The sequence below is a fragment of the Pseudonaja textilis genome, chromosome 3 (assembly GCF_049901715.1).
Source record: "Pseudonaja textilis isolate UNSWEBS1 chromosome 3, rPseTex1.2, whole genome shotgun sequence".
NCBI lineage: Eukaryota > Metazoa > Chordata > Lepidosauria > Squamata > Elapidae > Pseudonaja > Pseudonaja textilis.
The window spans coordinates 99,341,591-99,363,884 of NC_141992.1; the positions used below are offsets into that span (position 1 = coordinate 99,341,591).

Consider the following 22,294-nt stretch of genomic DNA (forward strand, 5'->3'; position numbering starts at 1 on the left):
GCTTTACATATTTTTTACATCTCTGACAGAAAAAAAAACTAAACTAGAGGATATTATGATGCTGCACAACATTAAATTCAGTGTGTTAGTTACATGTTGTGAAGGTTGTCATTCAGACTTCTCTGCATGCTTTTTTCTCTTTGCTTTTTCCCCCTTCTTATTTAAAAGTATGATATTTTTTTTAGGGAGGGGAGTTAGTGGTAGCAAACTTCAAGGGCTTTCTTGTCGATGAGGATTTAAGATGAAATTGTAAAGTAAATAAATAGCTCACCACATTTATAAAGTATCCCAGAGGAATAATAATATATGACTTGAAGTCCAAGAGAGGGCATGTAGGCCTATCACATCTGCAGTTTGCTAGTGATGTGCCAGTAACAGCAAAGCTGTTCTTTATATCTGATACATGGCATGGTTTTATTTCATTTTTCAAAACAGAGATATGTGATTGTAAGAAAAGCTCAGTAGTCTAATATCATTTGGTTTCTTTTACTATCAGCATCTTTCAAGAAAGGCAACAGGCAAAGGTCTTATGGAAAGCTTTATGTGTTAGCATAATTGTGGTGAGCTGGCTGGATTATACTTTTCTCAGTAACACTGGACATACTGGTTAAGAGGATGTTGGGGTTATGCAAATGATGCTATAGCAAATTATTTAGATTTTTTGTTACTCTATGTTCAGGCCATGTAATTCATGTTAGAATAGTTTGTTAAAGTAACAGACCTTGATCTTTGGGGAATTTTGTTCATAGAACTAAAAAAATGCTGTTGCCAAATTGCGGTTTATAAAGCCATTTTTTTAAAAAAAAATCACATATTGTTGATTGATCTTCCAAATAGATTCTTCTTTAAATGTGTTACCTGGATTTTTTTTAATTTTAGTTTTATATTTAGACTTCATAAGTTGCTTTGAATGTTGAGGAGGAGGAGATACAAAGAGGCTTACCACAAGAAGATAAAAACAAAAAAACATGAGGGAAATTAAAGTAAGTAGAGAAACAGAAAGTATGATTGAAGAAGGAGAAAGTATGGAACTTAGGTTCATCTTCCAATAGAAAACTGGATGTAGAACTTGCTTGGAACAGAATGAAAAGACTTACATTAGGATATGCCACAGAAGGTTTGTAGTTATCTTAATGCAAAGCATGCTTGGTAAAATAAAGAAGCAAAAGAGATTATGATGATGAAAAAAAGCAAACAAGAGAATTATTAATGCCAAATAAATGAAGGTTAGAGACAATGTTTTCATCTCTCTCTCTCTCTCTTTCTCTTTCTCTCCTCTCTCTCTTTCTCTCTCTCCCCCCTCTCTCAAACACACACACACACACACACACACACACACGCACACACACACAAAGTTGCAGCAAATATAGTCCAAAAGAGCACATTGCTGCGAAGATTGAAAGAAGAAAAGATCCAGAACAAATCTGTTCTTTTGTGTTTTGCGAGTCATTGTAAAATGTATGAATGTGTGTGTATGGGAATGTGTGTGTATTATTGTACTTGGTTGATCTTAAGAAGCTATATGATGCAATGAACAGACATGAATATGAAATGTTTTCTATGAATGTAGAGTTAAAGGTTGGTTACTGAATGAAGTAAGAGTAGCATATAATCCAAGTAAAAGCCTGTATAAGAATAATGGAATGCTTAGTGAATGGTTCAAGATTGAGCAGGGAATAAGACAGGAATGTGTAATGACCCTCTTCTATTTTAATGTGTTTTTGACAAATGTATAAGTAATGCTTATGATGATGCTAGAAATGTTTGGAGATATTTATTGTGTATGTATTTTTGTATGCACACGATGCTATGTTGAGCTGAGAACCCAAACAATTTGCCATAAAAGTTGAATTGATTGTATAATATAATAGAAAGTATAGAACTTAATATTGTATCAAGTTGAATAGAGTGGAGGAAATTTTTTAAAAATATGTAAGAAATTTAAAGAATGAAAGGAGATATATGAATCAGTCTGTTGTAAAACATATAGTATGTAGCATGTTTCTTTTTTTCTTATCTCAATTTTGCATAATATTTATTCCACTAAAAGGACATAGTATGATATCTTTGCATCATACATAATGTGTATTATATGCAAATAGTTAAAAAAAAAAAGAACTCTGAGTCTGGGTGTGATAGAGCCACTGACAAGTTGCAGTTATGAGGAGTTTTGAAAGATGAAATACCATTGAGAATATATTAATCAACATTAAGCAATGTGTTGACTATCTGTAAAAGGAAGATTCTTTTAATTTTTTAAAAATATCAGTTTACATCAGGCCTCTAGGTGGCAATGTTACTATTCAGATGCCAAGAACAGGACCAACTTATGTAAGCCAATGGTATATAATATGAACTATCAAAATCATGGAGAGATTTACCATTCAGCACCAAGGCTGAGGAACAGCAGCTTGCCAGTGTCCAGGAGGCTGGTTTATTCATCCAAGACATGAGGAACAAAATTAGAGGAGAAATTTTAGAAACCCTTTGAATATGTCTTTTGGGGTGGGTCAAAATTCTGAGCACAAAGTGCTTTATTATTAATTTGGGGTATTTAGGACATCAAATATTCTCAAATGCTCCACCTGTGTATATGTACATGAGTGACCACTGATCTCCAAACTGGCAGCCTCACAGCTTGCCTTTTGTAGAGCGACCTAAATGGAAGAGCTACCCCAAAAGTTCTAATGAGAGAATCAGGAGTCACTTCAAAATAATTTTCAGGAGAGATTCAGAGATACCAAGTGTCTTTTTATTCTGAATGCAGATGCCTGTTTGTAAGGGGATAATTATTAGAGCCTCATTGAAGTGGCTGGGATTTGCAACTGGGGAATTCTACTCACATTTATTGAGCAAATATATGTTACTTTTCAATTTAAATATTTCAGACTCACATACAATTTGAATATTTATGTATTTATATATGTATGTATGTATTTATTTATTTATTTATTTATGACTTCTCCTTTTGAAGAAGAGATGAGGAAAAATTAAAATGTGTTATAAACATATATGATAGAGATCAGCCAGATGTATTGTAGCTCCCCAGGGTTTCCTGAATCTAACCTTTACTCTGTAAAGCAAGAAAGACAAATGTCTTTGTAAGACATGGCAGCCCGTTGGAGAAATTAAGAATACAGGTTTGTTTTCCTCATTGGCAATCATAATGCCCTTCCATCTTCTTTCACTTATAACTAAATTGAGAATTGATCCATTTAATAAATTATTTGAGATGAGAAAATTTCTTTTGACTGCTTTTTTCAAGGGGACAGTATAGAAGAGTTCTGCAAAAGAGCACGACATATTTAAGTAGTAATGTTTTAATGCCCAAAGACAATGCATATGTGTGTGTTTGGACATCTAGAAAAAAGACGCTTTTTAATATCTATCTCAAGAGCTTTGGAGACAATCTTGCTTTGGGCATCCAATGTTGACATCAACAGTGGACTGAAGAGTTCCCACCTTTCAAACTGTTCAACTTCCTTTGTTTCCAATAGGTTGTAGTTAAAGCAGAGTGACCAGAATGACCAGATTTGATTTGGGCTCTAAGATGCCAATAATCTCTGAGGATTATAGCTGTTCTCTAGCCAGGATTTAGGGATTCAGTCAATAATACCCAGCCAGGATTTAGGGATTCAATCAATAATAATAAGTGATAATACCTACGATCTGGATTTAGTCAAATTTGAGAATTCTGGGAGTTGTAAGCTTAATTCATTTGCAGACCACCTGGTTAAGAGGCTAGCATAAAATATGATTTTATTTCTTTAAATTACATGCTGATTTTCCCATACTTTTGAATTTGCTGGGTAATGAGGTGTGATTAACATTGTTTCCTGCTTGCATACTTAACTACCTCAGAGTCAGGGCAGCCGGCATTGCTCTTAGACCTCAGGCCATGCGAAAAGCTATTTCACAAAATCGTCTTGATTTAAATGTCTCCTTTCCCAAATTGTTGGACTTCTATTTGCTATGATTTGGGCAACCCTTCAGTAACCAATCTTTCAATTGAAGATAACGAGAAAAAGCTAATGCAACGGCTCTCAAAGGTATGTTCTTATAACATCTTCATCAGGTTCATTCACACACAAGTGAAGCTTTGATTTGTTTTTATTTTGTTTTGTGGTTGGGTATATTATATCTAGCCCATTTAGTTTATGAGTCAATGTATTATGCAAACACAGAAAATGAGTTAATTCAGTAATAAAGTTAAGTATGATGTTGGAACACAGCCGAAATATTGAAGGCCTGGGATACAGATACTCATCTGCATATCTTGCTTATCCCAGCACAGTGATGGCCCACTAACCATTTCTCAAAGGCAGGCATGTACAACAAAATTTGCAACTTGCCTGTTCTGTGGCCTGTTCTGAAGGCATCCTCCACCTGCCTTTTTGCTGCTTGTGCAGTCTGTCATGCTTCTTTATTATTGCAAAGTCTTGGATCCAATTAGGTAGTATGAATTGTAGAGAAAATACATGAAATCCACACTAGCAGTGTGGAGTTCGAAGTCTCCCATAAGTGTTAAAAATTTGAACACCAGTAGCTGATATAAGTTGAAAATTAGGAATTAACAGTCACCTTACGGAATATTTATTAGTTTTAACTGGTCTATTGGTGGGCCAGTGGGAGAGTGGATGCATCAACAAAGAATGTGCAGCAATTTTGGGGAGCCTATAGGTTGCTCCTGGGAGCACCTTGGTAGCTATTTGAAAGGCTATTCAGGACATAAGGACTCTGGGAGAGTTAGCATGGCTGGGCAGGGTGGGGCTGACCATAGAGTGACTGTGACCCCCATCTCCCTGTGAAGACTATTTTGCTTTCTTATTTTTTAGTACAAAGAGAAAGAGTATGACATGCATTTACCATTTGGCATTTACCCTATCTATAGACATGTGTGGTCTATGGATTTCCCACTGAAGACTGATTCTCCCCTCTGGTTGAGAGTCAGAGGAGAGGAATGGTAGGGTTGTGGTTAATGAAACCCTGGAATCTTGGACCAATTAGTGAGACTGATAGAGGAGGGATTCCTGTGTTATGAAAGGGAGTGTGTTTTTGAGTGTGTTAACTGTAAGTAGGGATGGTAGTTATTGAGCTACTGAGGGCTATTGAAGTGGAAGCGTCCAAGATGGGGTAGGGTCAGCTCACCTTCATGGCATGGTTGATGTATTGATAGTCCTCCGGGAGTCTTTTACAGCTTTCTGGGGTACTAAACTACAGGTTACCAGATGGGAGTTCCTATTTCTTAATAGATCACTTGGGTTTGTTGCTCTTGTACCAACCTCTGTGTTGCATATCAATTCCCCTGGCTGAGCTCCTTGTTTCTATTTCTGGGTTGTCAGTGGAGTTACCCAGATTTATAAGCTTGGGAAACTTCAATCTGCCTTCTCTGGGAGTGAAGCCTTGGTTGCTGCTTGAAATGGGGGGCAGCTGAGGCTTTGGGTTGGGTCACACCTATGTGACTTCTCCTCTCTCATGAATCCCATCACTCCATGAAATACATGGAACAGCTGAGGACATACATCTAGACCATTTTTGGTGTTCAATAGAGGATGAATTAATATGAGTTAATGCTGCTGTTATATCTTACCTTGTAGCTCTTAAAAGGGGTGAAATATTAGTACTTTCCCATCCTTATTGCATGTGTGGATAGCCATACTGCAATCCTGTTTCAGATGATGCATACCCTCTTGGATAGATGTGGTATTGGACAGTCCCCTTCAGAAGAAATATGAACAGACCTGATACACACCTTGGGAGTTATCCTGAACTCAGGACTTCTGCTCAAAGAGCAGATAGTGTCTAAGAGAGTCTTTGCACAGCTTTATGTTATGCACCAGTTGTGCCATTTATGTTCATGGTGCCTTACACCATAGTCACCTTCTAACTGGAGTACTGTGATGTGCTCTATATGGGTCTGACCTTGACAAGTTATCTGGAAGCTTTTGCTGGTGCAAAGTGCAGCAGTGTAGGCAGTTATATGTGTCTCTAAAACAGTGCATATTACATTTCTGCCCTGCATGCTACATTGATTGCCTGTTAGCTTCTGGGTCTAACTCAAGATTCTGGTTTTGACCCTTAAATCCTTCCTATATTATTTCAGGGGCCTCCTCTCTGATTATATCTGTCTTTCCATCAAATGCAGCAGAAAAGGCATGTTACAGGTCCCATCTGCAAGGGAGCTGCATTTGGTGGGGAGCTTTCTCTACTGTGGTGCTTGCCTTATGGAACATACTTTCCACCTTAAAGTGAGACTGGCTCCATCCCTCTGATTTTTTAGAAGTCTTTCAATTCTGGTTATATCATCAGGTCTGGGAAACAAGGGGATCCATGGCTAAGATGGCTCTGTTGTTTTTTTTCTGTCCTATCTTACTTTTTGCAATTTTTGTTTTTTAAATATTTGTTTCTAAATATTAACTTACATAGTTTTCTTGTTCACTGTCCAGAACCACTTTTTAATGAGATGGATGTCCATATAAATTTGATGAATGAATAAATAAATGTATAAAATACCTATCACAGATTTCCTTTAAGTGGATCAGTACCAAAGATGCAACTGAAAGAATTCAATGCACTTTGAGGTATCTATTAGTCCACTTCTCTAGAATTTTGGTTGATTAAAATATTCTACACTGAAAGTAAAGTGTTGATCAGACAATTGACAATAAATTAAACCTCATGGCCTATTATTTATACTGTGTGAACATGACATGTGTTCTGTGCTTCCAAAACTCAATTGCTTCTCTTCTTTTTTCTGAATATGAGTCAAAGTAATGACTGAACAGTTCTAAATCTTCTCACTGGGATTTCCTTATGACAATGAATGTCAACAAAGGGCAGCTTTCTTGACAAAGCAAATTGATAAAAAAAACCCTGTATATATATATATATATACCATTAGTATCTAAGGCAGATAACCTCATCTATGAATAGGATGGTTTCCAATCCATTTGTACAAATAATCCAATCTGAGCATTAAGCCACCAAAGAAGCAGGAGATTAATGCTAAAGCTAATTTTGTGGCATGTTTCCTACTAGGAATTTACACTGGCAAATTACAATTTGCTAAACTGTTGTGCAATCTATTCTATTGCTTATTTGATCAAACAAATTTGTTTCCAGACAAATTTCAATTTTTTTTTAAAAAAAATTGAGTTAAAATCCATAGTCCCCAGCAACATTGACCAAGACAATGGTTTTTAGTCTAATGTGGTATCAGGCAGGTATGGCTGACCTACAGAGTCTTGGACAGTAGAGGAAATGAATTCTTTGATTTAGACATCACTCTCTTTATGATCCCAAAGACAAATTCTTTGCATTGAAATAGGCTGGTAATTCCAGATTGTGGAGTCTTTTTGAAAGGGTCCTTGGGCTTATAAAATTAAGACTAGAGAGAAGAGAAAGAGTCATTAAAAACAGTCAGAGGGTGATTGTATTCCTTCTTCCTCCAAAGACTCCATGACAGTCTTTTGTTTGAGAAAGAATCCATATCTTGCTATTGGTCATTCAGTTGATACAAAAGCACAAGCTATGGACTCTTCTTCATCCCCAAGAAGGGCAAATGTCTTGACATCCAACTCTATTTGAACTTTTCTACCATTCAGAAATACTTATATACTGTAGTATTATCCAGTCCGTCACTGTTTTCAGGCTGCAGATTAATGTGCTGCAATTTATGAAGTGGATTTGAATAATTTGAGAAATGAGTTTAATCTCTTGTACAATCATTCTTCATTTGACTCTTTGGTGGGGGTGGGGAGAGAGAGGTGTCTTATCTACCGCTCTATTTTATGGTTCTTCTAAGTCTTCAAAATCCAACTTGGACAATTGTTTTCATTTGGTCTTGTTTCACATCCTGCACTTCTGCAGAGGACAGAAGACAGAGTATCTGTTGTGGTATTTAATACATTGGTGGCTCAGTATTGAACCTCTCTCGGTTAATAAAAGTTGAATTTTTCCCCATTAATTAAGTATAAATAAATGCATGGATAGTATGAAATGGTGGCCAACTGTCTAGATTAGAGGGAGGAGGGAAAGGCAGGCAGAAACATATGGTAAGAGGGAATTTCTGCTCAAAGAGGCAGTTTCATGAGTTGTTCCTATCCCTGCTGCAAACTGCAGGCCCAGACTTTCAGATCTGACATATAGCAACATGCACATACGCACACATTCACACACAGAGAGTAGTTATTTCTTTGGTTCTGAAAGGATAATAATGCCACAGTGAACTATGCCAATCTTCTTCACTCATGCTTCTAAATTTTACCGTGGTCTGGTGTCATGTGGAATGTAGCCAAAAGCAAAGTTAAAGGTTGCTGGATTGTTTAGATGTCAAAACTAGTGAGTTTTGGTACATTTTTCTGTCATCCTAGCCAGGGGTCTCCAACCTTGGCAATTTTAAGACTGGCTGAGGAATTCTGGGAGTTGAGGTCCACAAGTCTTAAAGTTGCCAAGGTTGGAGACCCTTAATTATAGTATCTTCTTGTTCCCAAAGTAATTTTGTATTGAAACAAAAGGACAGATGACCAATTTAGCTGGGCTGGTGTAAGGAATATAATGAAGTCAATAGATTTATATCATTTATTCCACTCAGTTCTTAGGCATTGCCAAAGACAGAGAGAGAATCACCAGGGCCAAGAGGGGAAAGCTGGCATTTTCTTTTAAATTATCATATTTTCCCATAGTCAGCCAAGTTGCTGATTATAAGTCTTGCTTAATCTGATGTATCTGTATCTTCTATCAGGGAAAGCAAGTTCTTTTGGTATCTCTCTTTAAAAAAATTTTTAAACATCATCATCCAGAAAAGATTCTGTATTCAGAGTGTCTCCCTACCTTTATATACAACTCCCTATAACTGATAATTCAAATAGTCTCCTTCTTCAACCAAAATTTACCATGTGAGATACAATTAAAATGTATCCATAGCAAGGACAATGGAACCAAGGAAGAAGAAAAAATAGGTCTTAAAAATGCAAGGGATGGACAAAGGATTTTAAAAAAAGCTCTGAAGGAAATATAAATAGGAAAAAAAAGCTGAAACTTAAGCTTAATTTTTCGGCAACACCTGATTACTTTTGGAAAGGAAGAAAATGAAAACTAAAAGCACAGGATTTGTGGTGATTACTTTCTTTACTTAGTTTGCAGAAAAGAAAGTTGAGAGGAGATGTGATAGCTGTTTCAAAATATCTGAAAGGCTGTCGAACATTATCAAGAGTTGAACTAATTCTCACTTACTTCAGAAGGTAAGACACTAATAGGATGAAATTTCACAGATGTGGGTGTGTGAGCCTTCATGTCAGTGTTTGACTCTTGGAGACTTCTTGGCAAGTTTTTGGAGGTATTTGCCACTGTCTCCTTCCTAGGCCTGGTTTTGTGCCAAAGGCAGGACTAGAATTCATAGTCTCCCTTTCTTTCTAGCCTGGTGCTTAAGACCAACAAAATGCATGCATATTGTATGTGATATAGTTGCCTCTTTTTATTTCAAAATTAAAGGAATGAGGAGAAAAAAAAGAAGCTGGGAAAATATTCATGTGTGTAGAAAAGTAAATAATCCTTACTTTCCAGTAAAAATACATGCTTGAATTGCTAGGGGAAATTTCCTCCCGCAAACCCAATTCCACATGAAGTGATGAGAGGAACAAACTCCATTAGTTCAGTAATCTGTTTTTTCTATATTTTGATTAGTTTTATGATGGTAAGCTGATTTGCCTATTAGATATACTGTAACTTTATCAATCCTTCTTTCACAATGGAATAATAATCCTAATTTTTCTGATAATCTGTGTATGCTTGAGTTCTCAAATGTAAACAGCAATCTTATATTAGTTCATCAGGGAGTAACCTAATTAAGCTCAATTGAACTTGCTACTGAGAAAGCATAAATTTATTCAGTATTGTATCTTCAATCTTCAATCCATTTTTGTTAGCTCTTCTAGGAACAGTGACTAAATGCTTTTGGCATATTTGTTAAGGGTCTTTACAAACTGGTTTGGGAATTTATTCTTTATTGCTTCTTTTATTGCAAAATTCTTTTACTGCAAAAAGGAACTAATATTTTCTAAAGGAGGCTAATCTTTCCTGACTAGGATAAATGCAATATAAAATGCAAAAGTTACGCATTTAATTGTCATGTGATGTGTGTTTTGCTTTAGTCCTTCAGTCATATGCACCATCTGTTTGCTTTTATTTTTACTTTCTGTTGTCTTGTGGTGGCATTTATGATTTTTGATGTTGATGATGAATAAACTACTGGCTACTAGCCCATTGTAATGGGAGATATAATTCTTCTTAGGCATATCCATTAATGCACAAGAATAACCTGTGAAATACTGGAGGTATAAAATAAATATAAGAGGAGAAAGAACAGTGTGCAGAGACCTGTTAATAGATTTCTGTGCTAGCAAGCTGATTGGTGCAGCAATGAAGTTTCAAAAGTTTTAATCCAGGTCATATTGGACTAGGCCAGTTTGGTCTAGGAATTAAGATCCTGGCCTAGAAACCAGGAAATCATGTGTTCTAGTCCTGCCTTAGGCATGAAAGCTAGCTGGGTCTGTTCCATACTAAGCAGGCTTGTAGACCTGCAATCCGATTGGTCCGGGAAACCCGGACCGTGATTGGACAATATGAACATCTCTGATTGGTTCGTACAGGGCTTGCCGTGATTGGGTGAAACCAAGCGTGGCAAGCTTGAAAGACTGTCATAGGCTGCCTAGCCACAGCCGGCTCTATATAAAGGGCTGCCGCGGCTGGGTTTCCTGTCTCAGAATCTGCCTCCTTAATAAAGAGCTGTTGTTCACTACTCGAGCCTCGTGTCTCAATGGGACCCACCAACCGTACATAACACTGGCGACAAGGGTGGGATTCTGAGACAACAAGGTTGATCAACACGTGGCAGATAGCTCTAAGACGACCAGCAAAATGGCCAGCAGCGCCGTGCCGCCCGCACCATTCGACCAAGCCAGCGAGGACTGGGAGTCCTACATTGATTGTTTCCAAATGTTTTTGGAATCCAATAACTTAAAAGACGCTACCGGCAGCAAGAAGCGAGCAGTCTTCTTAATACATTGCGGGCCTGTTGTTTTTAAAATGGCCAAGGCATTAGCAAAGCCCGCAGATGTCAAGACGATGGATTGGGACACCCTAGCTCCCATCCTCGGGAACCACTACGCCCCAGCTGTACCGATGCTCATCCGAAGGCACGATTTCTATCAGTGAGACCAGCGCGAGGGTGAGAGCATCAGTGAGTTCGTAGCCGACCTGAGGAACCTAGGGGGCCTGTGCGGATTCGCTAACCTGGACAAGGCCATGAGTGACCGGGTTGTCCTTGGCCTGAAAGACCCGACACTTCAAAGCAGACTAATAGCCAAAGGAGACATCTCCCTCACCGACACCTTAGCCGAAGCCACCGGAGCCGAAGCCACCCGAAAGTCAGCGGCGCGAATGCGGCATTCAAATGGAACTACCGCCATTCAACCAGCGAGATGACCACTGCAACAGAAAAACTCACAGCCTCCACCCACCATGGTGACATCAAATCCCCTTCTGACAGCGAAGAGGAAGAAATCCACAGACTCCAATCGGATCACGAACGGCAAGACCGGAGCGGTCGTAAGTCGAGGTACCAGTGCGCCGGCTGTGGAGGGAATCACCTGCATTCCGAATGCAAATTCCTGGACGCTGTTTGCCGTTTTTGCGAGAAACGAGGGCATATCGCCAATGTATGCCACAACAAAAGAGACTTCAGCCCCCGGAGTCGAGGAAACAGCCCAAGAAGGTTAGATGGCACCCCCGCCAAAAACCGGGACCGCCCGACTGACAACAGATGGAACCTGGATAGCTGAACTAAGAGGTTCACAGATGCACCAAGAAGGGAAGAAATGCACCAGTTATCATCGGCCACACTTCACCAATAGACGCACGGAAGATTTGTGTTGAGGTCACCATCGAGAACCATCCATGCACCATGGAAGTAGACTCTGGCTCCTACCTCTCTATGGTATCTTGGTGGACCATAAAATGCCTGATACCCACCATACGCCGTGAAGAACTAAACAACCAGAAACTGATTTAAGAGACTATCAAGGGAACCGCATCCCACTCGCTGGTACAGGACACTTCAAGATTTCTTTTAAAAACCATACCAGCATCCTACCACTCACAATTGTTGACAAGGACCACCCCAGCCTACTCGGGTTGCAATAGTTTGCACCCCTGGGGATCGAGATGGCAGGCATCAACCACACAGATGACGAAGACTGGGAAGCAATGCTCGTACGAGACTTCCAGGAGGTCTTCAATGACACCCTAGGCAAGTACAAGGGGTCCCCAATCTCCTTTAATATTAGCCCTGACATCGCTCCCATCCGCCTCAAACCGCGCCGAGTGCCATTTGCACTCAAGCCGAAAATAGATGAGCAATTAAATAAGCTCATAGCGCAAGGCGTATTAGAACCCATCAACCATGCCCGATGGGAAACACCAATTGTCACCCCCATCAAGCCAGATGGCTCCCTGAGAATTTGTGAAGACTACAAGGCCACCCTCAACCATGCTTTGCAGCAAAGTGCCTACCCCGTGCCGGTAGTCCAACATCTCCTACACTCACTGTGGGGTGGCAGAATCTTTGCAAAGCTCGACCTGGCACAAGCCTATCAACAACTGCCGGTTGATGCTGAAACTGCTGAGGCTCAAACTATCATGACACATAGAGCTTGAAAGACTGTCATAGGCTGCTAGCCGCAGCCGGTTCTATATAAAGGGCTGCCGCGGCTGGGTTTGCTGTCTCAGAATCTGCCTCCTTAATAAAGAGCTGTTGTTCACTACTCAAGCCTTGTGTCTTAATGGGACCCACCGACCATACATAACAGGGTCACTCTCTCATCCCAACCACTTCACAGAGTGGTTGTTGTGGGGAAAATATGAGGAAGGAGGCTACCTTATTTATAAAAACAATAAAGGTGGAATATAAATAAATAAGCAAATAAATTGTATCTCTAAACAGGTTTAGAATTCAGAGTGAATGGACCTTTGAAATCTGGAAATTTCTGCTGCCTTTCCTGGGAATCATAATAGCGTCTAAATACTAGATCCTGAGTTACTCATTCCTACATTAGCCATTCCTTTACCCAATTCTGGTAAACAGCTCCTGCTCTTGCTGCTACATTATGAATAAATTTGGTTCCTGTTCTGAAATTTCATTACATTTCAAGCTGTATCTCAGAAGAAATCAGAGCTACCTTTCTCAGTTTGTGTAAAGGGTTTATGGGCTGTTTTGTTTGTTTTTAACCGCAGGCTTTAAAACCTTCAGGCAATTTCAATCATCCTGAAAAATACATGATATAGTTGATTTGATGGCATGATCGTTCCTATCTGGTACATTAACCAACGATTGCTAAGAGAATGTCACTTATTTCAAGGGTGGTGGCGGTGGCGGCAGGGGAAGAGGGGTTGCAGTTTAGGGATTGCATTAAGAACAACATGCAGTCCAGGCTTTAGCTGCTGCTAATATTAAAACAGAACAAATTGAACTCCCACTAACAACAGTAAGTAGGCAGCTTTCCTCAATGAAGAGTGCTCCATGATGGCAGTGGTGGTGTTACTTAGAAGATACTGTGTGTCTTCTGTTGAATGTTGTTGTGTGGAAACTGATCATGACACACTGTAAATTTCACTGTACATTTCACTGTAAATTTCTATAAATTAGCCCACTTTACTATATGTTCTTCCCGTGTTTCAAATTTCCAAAAAACCTTATAAACTCAAGCATTTAATGTTCATCATTGGTGCACAGCTGTATTTCTAATTATTTTTGTCCATTTTGATCACTGTTAATGGGAAAACAGTTATATTTGTACTGTTACTATATTATTATTAGTTTATTGATTGATTAGTCTTGCAGCCTTATCAAAAAAATAAAATACAATATAGTACATAGTCTAATTTCAGAACAAGGTAGATAGAAGGCAATAAAATTGATGAAGTACAAATATCTTAATACAAACAGATAGTAATCAGATAAATGAACCTCCTTTACAGAGTACTGCAATTTGTTCAATATACTGAGTTCATAGGACAACTGCTTTAGTTATAAACTTAGCACTTTTATGTACAATATATACATTTGAGCATAGGAGGAAATATGACAATCTGTGGTTGGGATCCCCCAGTGAGTTGTTCTTTCCAAAAGGAACGATAAGTATTTCAGTAATTTGTTATTATATTATTTATCCTTCTACTATTAATTGCTCCCTTGACTAAACTTTAAATTCCCTTTGATAGTTTTCCAATAATTCCTGATATCTCAACCACGTGTCCTTGTCTGCTGTTCTCTTCTATGATATACTTTTTGGTTGAGACCCATAAGGGCATTTTGGGGTACAACCTGAGTTTATAGCTATTCTATACTCTCAATATGTTTCCATTTTTAAAATCTACATTAATTTTAATGTTATTATAGCATAAATACCCATGCTATCTAAATCTTCTAACTCTAGATATCTTCTAACTCTAAAAGTCGCTTGTTTCTCAGCAACACCCATTCTTTTGTCAAGACCAAATAACAAATTGAGAAATACAATTTCAAATCTGGTAACCCCAAATTTTTCTCTGTACCTTGTAGCGCTTTGTATTTATTTCATTTCCCCCCGCTTGCCATATAAGTTTAGATATATCTTTTTACCATTGTTTAAATTGTACATCAGTTGTCAAAATAGATATTGTCTGAAACAAAAACATTGTTCTCAATAAAACATTCATTTTTTTCAGGTTCTCCCTAACTTTAAAAATTGCAATTTGTCCCATCTTAACTCGATTTTCTTAATGTCATTCCATGTCTCAACATAATTATTTTCAAATAACATACATTTCATATTTGTCATAGTAATATCCAATAATTTTATTTTTTAATTAATCTTAAAACCAGTTTTCTCCATCAGTTCTTTAATTTTCTAATTTCATATTTTTGTTAACAGCTTCGTCTTTGTTGGGTATATGGATACACCAACCAGGTTTGGGTTGAATAAATTTGTAAACCTAGGATTAAAGTGCTATGTAGCTTTAAGCAAGAAACTGCAATGTCATTGTGGGTGCGGTTGCAGGCAGTAATAAAGGTAGGAAGGGAAACGTAATAGACCCTGCTTCTGGATGCACCTGGTTCTGTTCCTGGTCTGCTGCCTGCTGGAACGTCTATCTGCTTGCTTTTGGAGGCTACTGTGCCAGATACCATTTCAACTGAACACAAAGACTGTTTGCTTGGTGAGCTGAGGATTCAGCGTTGTCTTTGAGAGAAAGGTATCGGGAAGAGAAGATTTACAAGCAGATAAAGACATTGTATTTACTGTTAATGCCTGCCTGGCTGGACTGCTGCTGCATACTCTGCTTGGGGGTTTATCCCCAAACACTAACAGTCTTCTAATTATTAACTTTAAAACCTGCTAATATATCAAAGTCCTTTCATTTTTCCATTATTGTTTCTATTCCCTCAACCCTAACTCTAATACGAATCATCCACAAACACCTTAAACTTATCAGTTTCTTTTAAAATCTTAACTCCCATAATTTTTTCATCTTGTCTTATACCTCTATTCAGTATTTCATTTTTTTAAGTAAAGTTTTTTTTATTATATAAAAATATTTTGAATGCAGGGTATTGTCCGGTCATACCATTTTACAAAAGAAAGAAAAACAAGAAATAGTAACATATATACTGATAGCAATAGTAGTATTACAACAGAATGATTCTAACCATATTTATAATTATATTAGCTTATTTATAATCCTATTGATTATACTAGCATACTTATAGTTACAAACAACATTCATGTTTAACTTATACATAACAATTCTTTCTTCATCTAATTTCTACCTCTTATCTCTAACCATTGATAAAACCTATTCCACATTAAGTAATACTCTATCTCCTTTATCTTTTATTTTCAATGTCAGTCTATTTATCTCTGCACAATCCAATATTTTCCAAATTATATTTTCATCTGATGCGGTATTTTCATTTTTCCAATATTGTGCAAATACAATTTTCACTGCAGTCAGTACGTGTAATATTAAATATATAGTCCCTTTACCATAGCTTTCTGGTATTATACCTAACAAAAATCTGGTTTCAAATCTATATGCTGTTTAATCATCTTTTCCAACCATGTGTGTATTTTCGTCCAGTATTTTCTGGCTTTCATACATGTCCACCACATATGATAATAAATACCTGGGGTCTCATTACACTTCCAATATTTGGCACACATGTTGTTAAGCATTTTTGCTAGTCTTGCTGATGGCAAATGCCACCTGTAAAACATTTTATAAAGATTTCCCTTATATGCAGTAGCCATTGTCAGTTCATAATTCCTGTCCGTTTTTGCCGTATATAGTATTCTATAGTATAGCCAAAGTTTTTTGCCCATACTATCATTTTTTCTTTTACTTGTTCATTTTCCATTTTAAAGCTTAATAAACAATTATATATTTTTCTTATCAGTTTTTCATCTGTCCCTAATAACATCAAGTGTTGTTGGTTCTTTATAAAAACCCTATATTTTTGCATCTTTCTCATATCTCAATTGTATTTGCAAGTGTGGCCACGAAGCTAAGTCCACCCCTTGATTTTGTAATTCTTGTCTAGTTTTAAGTTCACCATTCTCATTTAGAATGTCTTTATAAAATACAATTTTTCCTCAAGTCAATAAGATTTGGATGTATCAGTGTTTCCATTGTAGAAAGCCAGACTGATATTGTCCTATAGTTTTGTGATTTAATTTTTCCCATACTAAAAATAAAGCAGTCCTCAGTATTTCAAAATGAACAAAAGTCAAGATCGTGGAAATCCTTGTCTTGTTCCTCTTTGAACCTCATAGGTTTTTGGTAATTCTCCATTAATAATTATTTGTGCTTTCAGAGAAATATAAAACAATCTTGTTCATTTAAAATATTATTTGCAAAATTCATATGAGCCATAAATAGAAAAATCCAATTCAAATTATCAAAGTCTTTCTCTACATATAAGAATATCAATGCAGATTGGTTTTTGTTTTTTTTTTTTTTGCATTATGTTGCTATAGTATTCCATAATATTCAAAACATTTCTAATATTATTTTGTAGTTCTCTTTTAGGGAAAAAGAAGCATTGCTCTTCATGAACAACATTCTATAAAATTATCTTCAACTTTTTAGACAAAACTGTGGTAAACAAGTTGTAAACATTATTCAATAAAGATATTCCTCAATGGTTTCTTGTTAAAGTCAAAAATTGTCCCTCTACATTAGCCTCTTTCTAGTTATAAGGAACACTTCCATTTTGTAGAGTAATATTAATTTTTTGTTTAAAGTTTGTAAAAATTCATCTTCAAAACATTTTGATATGAAAGTATTTGGTAATGCCTCCACTGTATAAACATATCACAATTGTCAGTCAATACAGATTTTGGATGTAGTTAAGAATTTACATACAGGCAGTCCTTCACTTAACAACCACAATTGAACCCAAAATTTATGTTGCTAAGTGAGGCAATTGTTAAGTGAGTTTTGCCTTATTGTAAGACCTTTCTTGCCAGAGTTGTTAAGTGAAATACTGCAGTTATTAAGTTACTTCCCCATTGACTTTGCTTGTCAGAAGTCAAAAAGAGTGATTATTTAAGCTTGGGACATTGCAACCATCATAAATATGAGTTAATTGCCAAGCATGGAATTTTGATCATGTGACCATGGAGATACTATAATGGTTGTAACAGAGGTGGTATTCAGCAAATTCTGACCAATTCTGGAGAACTGGTTTTACAGTATCTTTCCCCTGCCATGACCACCAAGCCACGCCCACAGAACCGGTAGTAAAAAAAATTGAATCCCACCACAGGGTTGTAAGTATGAAAAACAGTCATAAGTCATTTTTTTCTGTTTTAACTTTGAATGGTCACTAAATGAACTGTTGTAACTTGAGGACTAGCTGCACAAAACATGTCCATTTTTAAAAATCTTGCTGAAATAAATTTGTCTCTTGCTGAAATAAATTTGTGAGTTAAATATTTTACATCTTTTTTCCCTAATAACAAATTTCCCCAACAAACAATTTGGTTTCAGAAAAAAATCATCCTGTAATCTGCAACTGCTACACTGCAAAAGCATATGGACTATACAACTTGATCAGGGCAAAGCAATAGATACAATTTACATAGACTTCTGTAAAGCCTTTGATTCAGCGGTACACAACAAACTACTTCTAAAACTAAAATCTTATGGCATCTCTGGACACCTGCATAACTGGATTTCTGTCAAACAGGCAACAAATGGTCAAAATAGGGAATGCTCTATCAAATCCAGTACTTGTTAACCATGGTGTCCCCCAAGGCAGCGTTCTAGGACCAACTCTCTTCATACTTTACATTTGTGATCATATTAAAAGCAAATATGTTCTTTTTGCTGATGATATAAAACTATTCAACACCATCGACAACACTGCTACCCTTCAAAAAGACCTTGACTATGTGTCAGAATGGTCAAACAAGTAGCAACTTCAAATCTCAACAAACAAATGCTCTGTCTTATATATTGGCAAGAAAAATAAAAAAATAAAAAACAAGCTGGATGGATAAGACCTTATAGACAATTCTCACTCTTTCAAGGACCTTGCAGTTCTCATCTCTGATGATCTAAGTGCTAGAGGCCACTATAACAACATTGCCAAAAAAGCATTAAGAGTTGTTAACCTAAATCTGCGAAGCTTTTTCTCCGGTAATATTGTACTACTAACTAGAGCATACACATTTGCTAGACCGATTCTTGAATACAGCTCATCTGTCTGGAATCCGCACTGCATATCGGATATTAATACAATCGAGAAAGTCCAGAAATATTTCACCAGAAAAGTCCTCCACTACTCCTCTTGCAATGGAATACCCTGTGTCTCCAGACTTGAAATTTTATTCTTAGATAACTTAGAACTACACCGCCTTCAGTTTGACCTAAGCATAGTACATAAAATTATCCATTACAATGTCCTACCCATCAATGACTACTTCAGCTTCAACCTCAACAATACACGAGCACACAATAGATACAAACTCAGGATAAACTGCACAAAACTCAATTGCAGGAAATGCAACTTCAGCAACAGGGTGGTCAATGCGTGAAATACTCTACCTGACTCTGTGGTTTCTTCCATTAACGCCAAACACTTTAACCTCAGACTGTTTACTGTTGACCTCACCTCATTCCTAAGAGGTCTGTAAGGGGGGTGCATAAGGACACTACTGTCAGTGTCTCAATGTTCTTTTTTATTCGTATCTATTTCATGTATTAATAATCTTATTTATACTTATATATATTATCAAATGCATGCTTGACAAAATAAATAAATAAAAATAAAATAAAATTCCTTGTGATTGCCATTGTGAGAAAGTGAAAGTATGTTGATTACTTTGGTGAAAATAAAAGGCAGACTTCTCCTTTATTTTGTTGTTTTGCTTTTCTCTGTCTTTATCAATTTACTCCCAATTAGCTCTCTGTAGTTGCAGACTCAGTTTAGCTCACATTATTCTTATTTTCTTGTTTTGTAAAATTCACCAATTATCTACTGTCCTTAATAATAAAGAATCAACATTCCCATGAAGGTCCAGCCATGTTAGCCCAATTAATTTTGCTATTTTCAAAGGCACTTTTGTCAGAAAAATATATTTCTTCTGTTTTTTTTCCCCAAACCACTGTCCCCTTTATCCATTTAAATCTTTCTTTGGTCACAATCTTCTTAAACATTTTGCTTTAAAATAGTGGGGGGAAGGGTTCCCTCTTCTTATTTTCAAAAAGAATTCTTTCACTGAGAATCTTTGATCCCCACTGCTCTTTGGAATATCTCTCTTAGAGTGTAAAATCATTAAGTCTAAAGATTTTAAGAAAATAAAGCTTTTCCCCAATCAAATGTCCATTATGATTGGACAACGGTTAAGAAAGCATTGCAAATATCTTGGTTCCCAAGCCATTCACCTTATCTCCAGAGACACTTTTATCACCCAGAAACTAGCTCATGACTGGGGATTCCACGATGGTGAAGTTCCCACTCATAGAATTGCTTTCAGGGATGTCTCACCTGCCATCAGTCTTCACCTGGAAGCCACTGTTTTGTGTAATTTATTTTCCATTGGGGAACAAAATACTTTCAAGTGAATGTACAAAGTGCCAATGTGCTTTGAAGTTTGGGGATGTGTATCTAATTGAAATAAAATACATTTTTTATTTTTAGTTGAAATAAAAAAAAATGTCCCGCTTTTTGATATACAGCTTCATTGCATACAATTTATACTTGAAGTTTCTAAAAGCAAGGATAACTCTGCAGAATTTCAATATGCATCTCAGAATTATCTTCTAAGAAGGGGAGTTCCGGTCTGCAGCGCTTCGGGGCAGGTAGGAATTCGTGACTGTGCGCAGTTTCTGCCTGTGTTCACTGCCCGAGTGCCCTGAGCCACCTGGCTTCAGGGTTAGCCACCTCCGTAGAAGGTGGCAAAGACAGGGGGGACCTGGCAGGGTTGAGAGATATCGCACCTCTCTTCCCTAGCTGGCAAAACCCTCTTTTCCGAAGGCAGCTGAGCAGCGGTGAGAAATGGCCGCCACATAGAAGCGCTCAGCCGGAAAAAGAAAGTGCAGGAGGAGTTGTGAAGAAGTGAAAGTGTTTTTTGCTGACCGGGAAAAGTAACAGCGAAAGTATCCTGGATTTTAAAAGTTGCCAAAGATACATCGTTTCCAGAGATTTACAAGCGGTGAATGGAAATTTAAAAGGGAAAGTTTTTCTTTCTTTTCACTCTCCTTCCTAACATGACAGCGAAAAGAACTACAAGTGAAATCGGAAAACACGCATTGGAGGTAATTAAATGCTAAAGGGATAAGGATTTCTGAATATTCAAAAAAAAAAAAAAACCCTTTTTGCTGTAAGTGGGAAGGGAGAGGAAAAAAAATTGGAGCAGAATTTGAAAGTAAGGCGGAGATTGCCTAGAACTTCAAAGAGTTATTAAATATTAACAAGACTTCTAAAAGATATATTTTAACTGGAACTTTGTGACTAAACAGTAACCCCAGAAAGAGAAAGGGAAGAAAGAAGAAAGTACTAAAAGAAACAGCTTATTTGGATTGTTTGGTGATTTTGGAACTTTTGGGAATTACCTTTGATTAAAAGCACTTGGGTGTTTGTTTTGGAAAAACTTTTTCTCTTTACAATGGCATCACTTTTGGATGAATTGAAAACTGAATACCAAAAATACAAAAAAGAAGAAGAAGAAGGGAAAGATTCTTTTGGCTCTTTTTCAATTTTTAGAAATGGCGGTTTGTATTTATGAAAAGCTGACTGCGCAACAGGATGGTTGGGATAAAGAAGAATCCATCTTTGATGAACAAGTGACTTTATTGGGGGAAGGAAAGGAGAAAGAGGAAAAGAAAAAGGGGACTTTAAGACTTGAAAAAACAACCCAAAAAGAGAAAAATAAGGTGAAAAAAACAACAGAAAGGGGGAAAGCATAAGAAGAAAAGGGAGGTGGAGAGACAAGGGGGTAAAAAGGGCAAGGAGAAGAATAAGCAAGGGAGAATGGAAGGGATGAGAAGCCTCAATGGTGGGGAGCAGGATGTAAAGAAACAAAATTATTTTAGAGATAATGGGTAAATTTGATTGAAAAGGGGATTCTGTAAAGGTACACTAGATTGTATTCTTATATTTGTATTTAGAAATAATGTTAGAAAATTAGAAACAACATGTAATCAAAAATGGGATAAAATATTTAGTGTAATTTAGTGAAATTTTTGTGAGGAAAAAGAAGGTAATAAAATAAATGAGAGAATTGAAGTAGGAGAAATGGGAATATTTTAATGAAATAATGATTTAAAATATGTGATATGGGGGGAAAATAATTATGGAAAGTATAAGTGTTCCCATAAAAGCATGATATTTAATTGAAAAGTAACGTGTAAAGTGTTTAAGCTATAAATGAATATTAATATTAATGATTAGATCTGTACTGGCATTAATAGCTGTTTTAATTACATCATATACCTATAATTTCCTTTTTTCTTTTTTCTTTATAAAAAACATTGTGTAATTTTAGAGAATAAAATTGTGAATAAAATAAATGAAATGAAATAAATGAGAGAAGTGAATTAGGAAGGAACGGGAACATTTTAATTACTTAATGTTTTATAAAATATAAGTGAAGTGGGGAGGAATTAATTATGGAAAGTTTATAAGTGTTCCCACAGAAGTATGATACTTATCTGAAAAGTAATGTGTAAAATGTTAAGATTTAAATGAATATTA

General features: G+C 36.7%; 1 long non-coding RNA gene across 2 annotated transcripts in view; it reads left to right on the top strand.

Annotated features, from left to right (window-relative positions):
• The window catches only part of LOC148126234 (uncharacterized), a 35,786-nt gene that overhangs the window by 9,011 nt on the left and 4,481 nt on the right, over positions 1 to 22,294 (top strand). For both annotated transcript variants that reach the window (XR_015743021.1, XR_015743020.1), the window contains exon 2: positions 9,138 to 9,242. This is a non-coding gene — a long non-coding RNA (uncharacterized LOC148126234). The remainder of the gene's footprint in view (positions 1 to 9,137; positions 9,243 to 22,294) is intronic.